At 44.1% G+C, this 12,612-nt stretch overlaps 1 non-coding gene across 1 annotated transcript; it reads right to left on the reverse strand.

Annotated features, from left to right (window-relative positions):
• Positions 1–12,234: 12,234 nt before the first annotated feature.
• LOC130972194 (small nucleolar RNA R71) lies at positions 12,235–12,342 on the reverse strand. The gene has a single exon (XR_009083388.1). It is a non-coding gene; the product is annotated as a small nucleolar RNA R71 (small nucleolar RNA).
• Positions 12,343–12,612: the final 270 nt, after the last annotated feature.

Below are 12,612 nucleotides of genomic sequence, written 5' to 3' on the forward strand. Positions count from 1 at the left end.
TTTTTGCGTTTTGCCGAGCATAAATTAATGCGCCTTGGTGGGGTACTTTTTAGGATATGCTTTATAACGAGAAAGAGAAAATAAAGAAATTTGATTAGTACTAAAAAGAAGAATATGTACAAAGTGTTTACCCTTTTGACTAGGCCGGGTGTCCTACTTAACCGGGTGTCTCATTAAAAAACCCTCGTGGGGAAAAAGAGTACACCTCGGGTTAAGTTTTTCTAGCTGTAGTATCGTCTTAGGTTACAGGCGTGCCAGGTTCTGGGCAGCTCATTGCCTTCTAGGTCGGATATCTTGTAGTAGCCTGTCCCTAAAACTTCTGTTACTTTGTAGGGCCCTTTCCAATTTGCGGCTAGCTTTCCTTCTCCCGATTTTTGTGTTCCGATGTCGTTTCGGATTAAAATCAGGTCGTGAGTGGAGAAGCTTCGTTTTATCACCTTTCGGTTATATCTGAGGGCCGTTCGTCGTTTTAAGACTTCTTCTCTGATTCGGGCTCTTTCTCGGACCTCGGGTAGGAGGTCGAGTTCTTCCCTTTGTGCCTGAGGGTTGCCTCCTTCGTTGTAGAAGATGGTTCTGGGTGATCCTTCGTCTATTTCGACGGGAATCATTGCCTCCATTCCGTAGGCTAGTCGGAATGGGGATTCTCCTGTTGTAGAGTGCGGGGTTGTCCGATATGCCCATAATACCTGGGGGAGTTCATCGGCCCATGCCCCTTTGGCCTCTTGGAGTCTTCGTTTTAACCCGGCCAAGATGACTTTATTTGCGGCCTCTGCTTGTCCATTGGCTTGCGGGTGTTCGACCGATGTGAACTGCTGTTTGATTTTTAGCTCGGCCACCAAGTTCTGAAAACTTGTGTCTGTGAACTGTGTTCCATTGTCTGTTGTGATGGAGTAGGGGACTCCGAACCTCGTGACAATGTTTTTGTATAGGAATTTACGGCTTTTCTGAGCCGTAATAGTGGCTAAGGGTTCAGCCTCGATCCACTTTGTGAAGTAGTCGACCCCTACTATGAGGTACTTGACTTGCCCCGGTCCTTGTGGGAATGGGCCGAGTAGGTCGAGTCCCCACTTTGCGAAGGGCCATGGTGCGGTGATGCTTATGAGGTCTTCGGGCGGTGCTTTGTGAAAGTTGGCGTGTTTTTGGCAGGGGGGGCATATTTTCACAAACTCTGCCGCGTCTCTTTGCAAGGTCGGCCAGTAGAACCCGGCTCTGACTATTTTCTTGGACAGGGCCCGGGCTCCGAGATGGTTCCCACACATGCCTTTGTAGACTTCTTCGAGGACGCTCTTTGTTTCTGTGGTCGGGACGCACCTCAGGAGGGGGTTTGAGAATCCTCTTCTGTATAATACGTCGTGGATTAACGTGTAGTTCTGGGCGTCTTTTGTAAGCCTTTTAGCTTCTTTTCTTTCGGCGGGGAGAGTTCCCGATTTCAGATAGTTGAGTATGGGGGTTATCCATCCTTGTTGTTGCCCGGATATATTTAGTATTTCTTCCTCCCTTAACACGGAGGGGGATTGTAGAGTTTCTTGGAGGAGACTCCTGTTGTTCCCTCCGGGCTTGGTGCTAGCAAGTTTTGAGAGGGCGTCTGCCCGGGCATTTTGCTCCCGGGGTATGTGCTGGATTTGTATTTCCGGGAAGTGTCGTAATTGCGTCTGTGTTTGGTCTAGGTATTTTTTCATAGTAGGGTCTTTGGCCTGGTAGCTTCCATTTACTTGTGATGTGACGACCTGGGAGTCGCTGAAGATCGTGATCCTCTTTGCTCTGACCTCTTCGGCTAGTTTTAGTCCCGCTAGTAGGGCTTCGTATTCGGCTTGGTTATTTGAGGCTTGGAACTCGAATTTTAGGGATAGCTCAATCCGTGTTCCTTGATCGCTTTCGAGTATAACACCGGCCCCGCTTCCTGTTTTGTTTGAGGATCCGTCGACATACAGATTCCATGAGAGTGGGGTTCCCGGGGTCTCAGTGTATTCTGCGACGAAGTCGGCTAGGTATTGAGATTTTATGGCAGTCCGGGCTTCATAGTGGAGGTCGAACTCGGACAATTCCACCGCCCATTGTAGGATTCGTCCTGCCATGTCTGTCTTTTGTAGGATGTGTCTCATGGGTTGGTTTGTCCGGACTTTGATGGTGTGGGCTTGAAAGTAGGGGCGGAGTCTCCGAGCTGTGAACACTAGTGCATAGGCGAATTTCTCTATTTTCTGATAGTTTAATTCGGCCCCTTGTAGTGCTTTGCTTACGAAGTATATGGGGTGTTGCCCCTCCTCATTTTCTCGTATTAGTGCCGAGGCGACTGCCCGATGTCCGACCGACAGGTATAGTACGAGCTCTTCCCCTTTTAGAGGTCGGGTTAAGATTGGTGGCTGCCCGAGGAATTCCTTGAATTCTTGGAAGGCCTTTTCGCATTCCGGGGTCCAAGAGAAGGGTTTCCCTTTCTTTAGGAATGAGTAGAGAGGGAGTGATCTTATCGCTGATCCTGCTAAGAATCTTGATAGGGCGGCTAGTCTCCCATTTAGTTGTTGTACTTCTTTGACACACGTCGGGCTTTTCATATTGAGTATTGCTTGGCATTTGTCCGGGTTTGCTTCGATGCCTCTCTGAGTCAGCATGAAGCCTAAGAACTTCCCGGCTTCTGCGGCGAAGGTGCACTTTGTCGGGTTAAGTCTCATGTTGTGTTTCCGGAGGGTGTCGAAGATACTGCTGAGGTCGGCGACCAAGTTTCTGTCTTCTTGTGTCTTTACTAGCATGTCGTCGACGTACACCTCTAGCTGTAGCCCGATGTGTTCTGAGAACACTTTGTTCATTAGCCTCTGGTAGGTTGCCCCTGCGTTCTTTAGCCCGAAGGGCATTACTACGTAGCAGTAGTTTGCCCTTGGGGTTATGAACGAGGTCTTTTCTTGGTCGGGTCCATACATCGGGATTTGATTGTATCCCGAGTATGCATCCATGAAGGAGAGGTATCTGTAGCCCGAAGCGGCATCGACTAAGGCGTCGATGTTCGGTAGTGGATATGGATCTTTGGGGCAGGCTTTGTTGAGATCCGTGTAGTCGACGCACATCCTCCATTTTCCATTGGGCTTCTTCACTAGGACCACGTTTGCGAGCCATAGGGGGTACTTTACTTCCCTAATGAACCCTGCATCTAGTAGTGCTTGCACTTGTTCTTCTATTGCTTGCATGCGTTCGGGCCCGAGCTTCCTGCGTCTTTGTTGGACAGGTCGGGATCCCGGGTATACTGATAGCTTATGGCACATCAGGTCGGGGCTTATGCCTGGTATGTCGGAGGCTTTCCAGGCGAAGAGGTCGGAATTCTCCCTTAAGAGGGTTGTGAGTTCCTCCTTTAGGCCTGCTTCGAGGTTTGCCCCTATGTTTGTTACTTTCTCGGGTGTGTTCCCGATCTGGATCTTTTCGGTCTCTCCTTCTGGTTGCGGCCGAAGATCTTCTCGGGCTTGGACTCGCCCGAGTTCTATTGTGTTGACCTCTTTCCCTTTTAGGCTCAGGCTTTCGTTGTAGCATCGTCGTGCTAGTTTTTGGTTGCCTTTTAGGGTAGCGATTCCCTTTGCGGTAGGGAACTTCATACAGAGGTGTGGGGTCGAGACTATAGCCGCTAGTTTGTTTAGGGTTGGTCGTCCGATGAGGGCATTGTATGCTGAAGTGACGTCGACTACAATGTAGTCGATGCTTAGTGTTTTGGTTTGCTCGCCTTTTCCAAAGGTAGTGTGTAATGAGATGTATCCCAAGGGGCGGATCGGGGTATCTCCTAGTCCAAACAGGTCAGTGGGATAGGCTTTTAGCTCTTTTTCTTCGAGTCCGAGCTTGTCGAAGGCTGCTTTGAACAGGATATCTGCTGAGCTTCCTTGGTCGATCAGGGTTCGATGTAAGTTGGCGTTGGCTAGGATGATGGTGATCACCATAGGGTCGTCGTGTCCGGGTATTATTCCAATGGCATCTTCTCGGGTAAATGAGATAGTAGGTAACTCGGGTAAGGGGCTGTCTTCTCGGACATGGTAGACTTCTTTGAGGTGTCTCTTCCGTGAGGATTTGGATGTCCCTCCCCCTGCGAAACCTCCGTTTATCATGTGTATGTGCCTTTCAGGAGTTCGCGGGGTTCGTGTTTGCTCGGTCCGATCTTCGTTATCTCCCCGTCTTCTCTTTCTGGTTTCTTCTCCTTTCTCAGCTATGTATCTGTCGAGTTTTCCCTCTCTGGCTAGCTTTTCTATAACATTTTTTAAGTCGTGGCAGTCGTTAGTAGAGTGGCCGTAGAGTCTGTGATATTCGCAGTACTCGGACCGATCTCTTCCTGCTCTCTTGTGCTTCAGAGGTTTGGGTGGTGGGATCTTCTCGGTGTGGCATACTTCTCTGTAGACGTCTACCAGGGAGACTCGGAGGGGAGTGTAGCTGTGGTATTTTCGTGGCTTGTCCGAGTTGGATTCTTCTTTCTTTTTCTGTTCCCGATCTCGATCTCGGGGCGGGTAGGTTGACTCCTTCCTGGAAGAGTCTCTCAGCTGGGAGGTTTCTTCCATGTTGATATACTTTCCTGCCCGTTCTTGTACTTCGTATAAGGAGGTCGGGTATCTTTTGGATAGGGATTGGCTAAACGGTCCTTCTTTTAGGCCGTTTGCTAGTCCCATGATGGCTGCTTCCGTGGGCAAGTGTTGTATGTCCAGGCAGGCCTTGTTGAATCGCTCCATGTACTCTCTGAGAGTTTCTTGGTTGCCTTGTTTGATCCCGAGTAGGCTGGGGGCATGTTTTGTCTTGTCCTTTTGAATAGAGAACCTTGTTAAGAATTTTTTGGTCAGGTCTTCAAAGCTGGAGATTGATCCTGGTGGCAGGTTGTCGAACCACTTCATGGCTGACTTAGTGAGAGTGGTGGGGAAGGCTTTGCATCGAATCGCGTCGGAGGCGTCGACTAAGTACATTCTGCTTCTGAAATTGCTGAGGTGATGACTTGGATCGGTGGTGCCGTCGTAGAGGTCCATATCTGGTGGTTTGAAGTTTCGCGGTACCTTCTCTTTCATGATCTCTTGTGTGAAGGGATCATGGTTGCTTTCGGGAGTGGTGCCGTGTTCCGTCCGATCTTTTAGGTTGGCCTCTATCTTCCGCAGTTTTTCTTCCAATTCTCTGCGTTTGCGAGCTTCCCTTCTCAGATCCTGTTCAGTTTCCTTCTGCTTCTTTACGTCCTCTTCGAGTTGTCTCAGCCGGCTTTGTTGTGCCCGAACTGTTTCCAGAATCTCCGAACTTTTTTCTCTTTCGGGATTTTGTGGATCTTTGTCTGGGGGTGATGTCTTTGGGCGATTCTGTTTATTTCCTCCTGGAGTGCGTGGTGATAGAGGGCTGTCCGGCCGTTCTCCGGTGTCAACTTCCTCTTCTTGTTCTGATGTAGCGTGGTTATTGTTGGGAGGGTCGTCCGCCATGGTAAAGGGATGACTTCCAGGTCCCCGGCAACGGCGCCAATGTTCCGAGGGTTACCTGAAACGTGTAGCTCGGTCTTCTGGCAAGGCCCGAGGCGGGGGGTCTGTGACCCGAGCTGGTTGTGCTGAACGGCGGGGGGTTGTACCTGCAATGACACTCCGATGCTTAAGTTAGCATGGGTCCAAGCAGATATCAAGTAGAATTAGAGTATGCCTTATACCTGGGTGCTCCAGTGTATTTATAGTAGTTGGCTGCGATCATCCCTGGATAAGATATTCTTATCTTATCTTATCTTTTGGGAGATTCATCTCTATCTTTGCGGAACCGCCTTTCCCAGGCCCTTTCGGCCTTTAGGTTTTGGGCTTAGTTCCTTCTGATGGGCCTTTCTTTGGCCTGTTTGTCCGAGGTCCGACCTCGAACGTGGGCCTTGGGTCGAGGTCGGGCCTTCTATCAGCTTTACCGAGTTTGGAGAGCTCGGTCAGGGTATGAACAGCGCTGTTGCCGAGAAGTTGCAACAGTATGCAAAATTATTGGTTAGTGTAAATACTTTTAAATTTACATATCTGCATATTTTATTTTATTTTATTACCATGAGCTGTATGTTTCTTTCATTGAAGGACGCGTTCACTACCGGATATGAGCTTAGCCGCGTTTGATCCCGAAATTGAAAGAACTATTTCATGTATAAGGTGAGCTCGGCGTTGGCTAGCCTCTGAGGGTGGTGAAGTGGTTACTACCAATTCACCAGTCCTATCTGAGGGCGAATCTGAAGCACCATTCGAGGAAGAAACAAGCTCCTCTTCCACTGATTCTGTTAATTTATGCGCAGGTAATATGGTGGAGCCTAGAAGGATTACTCTCCAGGAAGAATGGGCTCCAGACTTTACACTACAACCGTATCAAGCACGTCATCCAAATCTGGCTGCAGATTTTGAACTGAAGACTGCGCTAATCAATCTACTGCCTAAGTTTCATGGCTTACCTACTCAAGAGCCTCTCAAGCACCTCAGAGATTTCCAAATGGCCTGCTCAACTGTTAGGTGTCATGGTGCAGATGAGACTTCTATTTTGCTATCTGCCTTCCCATTTTCTCTTGAAGGAAAGGCGAGGGAGTAGTTCTACACTTAACCTGAAACAGTTGTTACTAATTGGGATTTGCTCAGAAGGGAATTCCTGGATAAACACTTTTTGGCTGAAGTTACAGATAGGCTGAGGAAAGAAATTTCCTGCATTATTTAAGGTGAAGCAGAAACTCTTTATGAGTATTAAGAACGCTTCAGGAATCTCCTAGAACCATGTCCCCACCACAAGATTGACCGGTTGGTGTTGATTAGCTATTTCACATAAGGCATGAAGCCTCAAGACAAAACTACGTTAGATGCCGCGAGTAATGGCTCTCTGAAGAAGTACAAGACGGCGACAGAAGCGTGGCAACTGATCACCGATCTAGTTGAGTCTACCTGGAATGGCAGGCACAGGAACAACCATCCCAAGGCTATTGCGAAGGTTTCCTCTGGTAGTGAGACTGCTACTCTTACACAGACTCTAGGAGAGATGATCAGCATACTGAAGCAGCTACAACTGAATCAACGACAACCTCAGCCTCCTGGTGCACGAAATTGTGATCAAACTTTTCACAACTTTGCACAACTAACCAGCAAGTGCACCGGGTCGTCCAAGTAATAAACCTTACGCGAGTAAGGGTCGATCCCACAGAGATTGTCAACTTGAAGCAAGCTATGGTCATCTTGTAAATCTCAGTCAGGCGGATTCAAATGGTTATGAGGTTTTGATAATTAAAAGATAAATAAAACAGAAAATAACATAGAGATACTTATGTAATTCATTTGTGGGAATTTCAGATAAGCGTTTGGAGATGCTTTGTTGCTTCTGAACCTCTGCTTTCCTATTGTCTTCATCCAATCATGCGTCCTCCCTTCCATGGCAAGTTGTATAATCCTGTCAGTGAAAATGGTCCAGCTACGGTCTCTGTACGGCTAATCACTGTCGGATTTCTCGTCTCGGATGAAAAATACCAGGCACAACTACCACAGGACTAATCATCTGTCAGTTCTCACTTGTGTCGGAATAGGATCCCTTGATCCTTTTGCACACTGTCACTGGGCCCAACATTCGCAAGTTTGAAGCTCCTCACAGTCATCCCTTCCCAGATCCTACTTGGAATATCACAGACAAGGTTTAGACTTTCTGGATCTCAAAAATGCTGTCTATTGATTCTAGCCTATACCACGAAGATCCCAATCACGGGGTCAGATACTATGTTGTCAGGAGAGATGATGCGAATCTGTGGATCAGAGACCCAAGAGAGTATACTTCGGTTGGCATCCAATGACTACGTTGAACATCATGTAGACCACTTTGTAGTTGTCAGGCACGTAGATCTTGGCTAAGCGAGTACTGAAGATAGTGGGTGATTGTCACGGGTCACCCCTTCAGTCTGACATAACTGAATTAAGTACAAGAGTATATCTTGGAGAAGAAGTAGGCGTGAATTGAAGGAAAAATAATAGTACTTGCATTAATTCATGAGGAACAGCGGAGCTCCTCACCTTACTCTATGAGGTGTAGAAACTCCACCATTGAAAATACATAAGAGAAAAAGGTCTAGGCATGGCCGAATGGCCAGACTCCACCAAAGATGATCATAAAGCTCAAGGGTTCCAAAAGGACCCTAATACAGTAGTAAAAAGTGCTATTTATACTAAACTAGTAAACTAGGTTTACAGAAAATAAGTAGATAGTGCAGAAATCCACTTCCGGGACCCACTTGTTGTGTGCTTGGGCTGAGCTTTGAAGCTTTCATGTGCATAGGCCATCCTTGGAGTTAAACACCAGCTTGGGTGCCAGTATGGGCGTTTAACTCCAGCTTTGGTGCCAGTTCTGGCGTTTTATGCCAGAAAAGGGTCTCTGATGGGCGTTTGGATGCCAGTTTGGGCCATCAAACCTCGGGCAAAGTATGGATTATTATACATTGCTGGAAAGCCCAAGATGTCTACTCTCCATCGCAATTGAGAGTGCACCAATTGGGCTTCTGTAGCTCCAAAAAATTCACTTCGAGTGCAGGGAGGTCAGAATCCAATAGCATCTGCAGTCCTTTCTCAGCCTTTGAATCAGATTTTTGCTCAGGTCCCTCAATTTCAGCCAGAAAATACCTGAAATCATATAAAAACACACAAACTTATAGTAAAGTCCAGAAATGTGAATTTTGCATAAAAAATAATAAAAATATACTAAAAAATAACTAAAATATACTAAAAACTACGTAAAAATAATGCCAAAAAACGTATAAATTATCCGCTCATTGATGAGCGGATAATTTATACGCTTTTTGGTATTGTTTTTAGTATGTTTTTAGTATGTTTTAGTTAGTTTTTATTATATTTTTATTAGTTTTTAGTTAAAATTCACTTTTCTGGAATTTACTATGAGTTTGTGTGTTTTTCTGCGATTTCAGGTAATTTCTGGCTGAAATTCAGGGACCTGAGCAAAAATCTGATTCAGAGGCTAAAAAGGACTGCAGATGCTGTTGGATTCTGACCTCCCTGCACTCGAAGTGGATTTTCTGGAGCTACGGATACCCAATTGGCGCGATCTCAATCGCGTTGAAACGTAGACATCCAGGACTTTCCAGCAATATATAATAGTCGATACTTTGCCCCAGATTTGATGGCCCAAACCGGCGTTTCAAATCAACTCAAGAATTCCCGGCGTTAAACGCCGGAACTGGCACAGAAGTGGGAGTTAAACGCCCAAACTGGCACAAAAGCTGGCGTTTACTCCAAGAAAAGTCTCTACACATGGAAGCTTCAATGCTCAGTCCAAGCACACACCAAGTGGGCCCGGAAGTGGATTTTTATGTCATTTACTCATTTCTGTAAACCCTAAGCTACTAGTTCTCTATAAATAAGACCTTTTGCTATTGTATTTTCATCTTGGTTCTTCTGGTTCCCTCTCTGGGGCCGAAGCCAATGATCACTATTATCACTTATGTATTTTCAACGGTGGAGTTTCTATACATCATAGATTAAGGTGTGGAGCTCTGTACCTCGAGTATTAATGCAATTACTACTATTTTCCATTCAATTCAGCTTATTCTTGTTCTAAGATATTCATTCGCACCCAAGAACATGATGAATGTGATGATTATGTGACGCTCATCATCATTTTCACTTATGAACGCGTGCCTGACAACCACCTCCGTTCTACATGCAAACAAGGCTTGAATGTTTATCTCTTGGATTCCTTAAATCAGAATCTTCGTGGTATAAGCTAGAATCCATTGGCGGCCATTCTTAAGAATCCGGAAGGTCTAAACCTTGTCTGTGGTATTCTGAGTAGGATTCAGGGATTAAATGACTGTGACGAGGTTCAAACTCGCGATTGTGGGGCGTTAGTGACAGACGCAAAAGAATCACTGGATTCTATTCCGACATGATCGAGAACCGACAGATGAATAGTCGTGCTGTGACAGAGCGCATTGGACATTTTCACTAAGAGGACGGGACTGTAGCCATTGACAACGGTGATGCCCAACATACAGCTTGCCAAGGAAAGGAGTAAGAAGGATTGGATGAAGAGAGTAGGAAAGCAGAGAGACGGAAAGGACAAAGCATCTCCATACGCTTATCTGAAATTCTCACCAATGAATTACATAAGTATCTCTATCTTTATTTTATGTTTTATTCATCTTTTAATTATCAATCCTCCATAACCATTTGAATCCGCCTGACTGAGATTGCGATTGAGCGTACCATGTTGATAGTGCCATTGATGATCACAATTTCGTGCATCAAGTTTTTGGCGCCATTGCCGGGGATTGTTTGAGTTTGGACAACTGACGGTTCATCTTGTTGCTTAGATTAGGTAATTTTATTTTATTTTGTTCTTCAGAGTTCTTAAGAATGAATTCTAGAGTTTCAGATGATGTTTTCATCATCACCAAAGCTGATTGATTCTCATCAATTTAGCTCTTGAATGTAATGTCCTGCTGAAGCTTGGCTAGCCAAGTCTAATCTTTTTTAGACTAAAGCTTTAGACTAACATTGCATGATTCCTAGAAATTCTTATTAAGAATTTTGATATCCTTATTTCTTTTCCACTCATTTTTTGAAAAATCCAAAAAAATCATAAAATCTTAAAATCAAAAATATTTTTATGTTTCTTGTTTGAGTCTAGTGTCTAATTTTAAGTTTTGTGTCAATTGCATGTCTTTATTCCTCTAATTTTTGAAAATTACATGCATTGTGTTCTTCATTGATCTTCAAGTTGTTCTTGATGATTTCCTTGCTCTGATCTTTAAATTCTCTTATTTTGTGTGTTTTGTTGTTTCTCATATGCATTCTCAATTTGTTAGTGTCAATAGTATACAAACTTCTAAGTTTGGTGTCTTGCATGCATTGTTTATTTAATTTTAGTTGTATTTTGATTATTCCTCATCATTAAAAATTCAAAAAAAAAATTTTATTTGTGTCTTTTCAAGTCAATAATACAGAGAATTGAAGATTTAGAACATGCAGCAGAGGAATTACACAGAAAAAGCTGGGCATTCAAAACGCCCAGTGAGGAAGGAAAACTGGCGTTTAAATGCCAGCCAGGGTAGCTGGGTGTTTAACGCCCAAAAGGGTAGCATTTTTGGGCGTTAAACGCCCAGAATGGTATCCATTCTGGGCGTTTAACGCCAGGATGGCACAAGAGGGAAGATTTTGCTTTTAATTCAGATTTTTTTCAAGTTTCCATAATTTTTCAAAATCAATTTCTTTCCATTTTCAAAAATACTTGCTAACAATTAATGATTTGATTCAAACATTTCAAGTATATTGCCTTTTCTGTTGAGAAAGGTTTAATGTCTGAATCATATCTTTTAAAATTTCTTGTTAGCCAAGTCATTAATTTTAAAAATCATATCTTTTTAAAACCATAACTTTTCAATCATATCTTTTTGATTTCTACTTTCAAAAATCTTTTTCAAAAATCACTTTATTTCTTTCCCAACTTTAATTTTCAAAAATCATTCTTCAATTTTTCAAAATTTCTTCAAAATCTTATTATTTATTTTCGAAAATTCTTCCCCTCTTCTCACATCTTTCTATTTAAGGACTAACACTCCTCCACTATCAACAATTCGAACTCTATCTCTCTTGATACGTTCGAATTCTTCTTATTCTACCTCCTCCTTCTATTCTTCTTTTCCTCTGACATCTCAAGGAATCTCTATACTGTGACATAGAGGATTCCATATTTTCTTGTTCTCTTCTCTTTCATATGAGCAGGAGTAAAGACAAAAGCATTCTTGTTGAGGCTGACCCTGAACCTGAAAGGACCTTGAAGCGAAAGCTAAGAGAAGCTAAAGCACTACTCTCTGCAGAGGACCTAACAGAAATCTTCAAACAAGAAGAAGACATGGCAGCCGAAAATAACAACAATGCCAACAATGCAAGGAAGGTGCTGGGTGACTTTACTGCACCTACTCCCGACTTCTATGGGAGAAGCATCTCTATCCCTGCCATTGGAGCAAACAACTTTGAGCTTAAGCCTCAATTAGTTTCTCTAATGCAATAGAATTGCAAGTTCCATGGACTTCCATTGGAAGATCCTCATCAATTTTTAGCTGAATTCCTACAAATCTGTGACACTGTCAAGACCAATGGGGTTGACCCTGAGGTCTACAGACTTATACTATTCCCTTTTGCTGTAAGAGACAGAGCTAGGATATGGTTGGACTCACAACCTAAAGAAAGCCTGAACTCTTGGGAAAATCTAGTCAATGCCTTCTTGGTAAAGTTCATTCCACCTCAAAAATTGAGTAAGCTTAGAGTGGAAGTCCAAACCTTCAGACAGAAAGAAGGTGAATCCCTCTATGAAGCTTGAGAAAGATACAAATAATTGATCAGAAAGTGTCCTTCTGACATGCTTTCTGAATGGAGCATCATAGGTATTTTCTATGATGGTCTGTCTGAACTGTCCAAGATGTCATTGGACAGCTCTGCTGGAGGATCTCTTCATCTGAAAAAGACACCTGCAGAAGCTCAAGAACTCATTGAAATGGTTGCAAATAACCAATTCATGTACACTTCTGAAAGGAATACTGTGAACAATGGGAAGAATCAGAAGAAAGGAGTTCTTGAAATTGATACTCTGAATGCCATATTGGCTCAGAACAAAATATTGACTCAGCAAGTCAAT

Source organism: Arachis stenosperma, chromosome 3 (assembly GCF_014773155.1).
Source record: "Arachis stenosperma cultivar V10309 chromosome 3, arast.V10309.gnm1.PFL2, whole genome shotgun sequence".
NCBI lineage: Eukaryota > Viridiplantae > Streptophyta > Magnoliopsida > Fabales > Fabaceae > Arachis > Arachis stenosperma.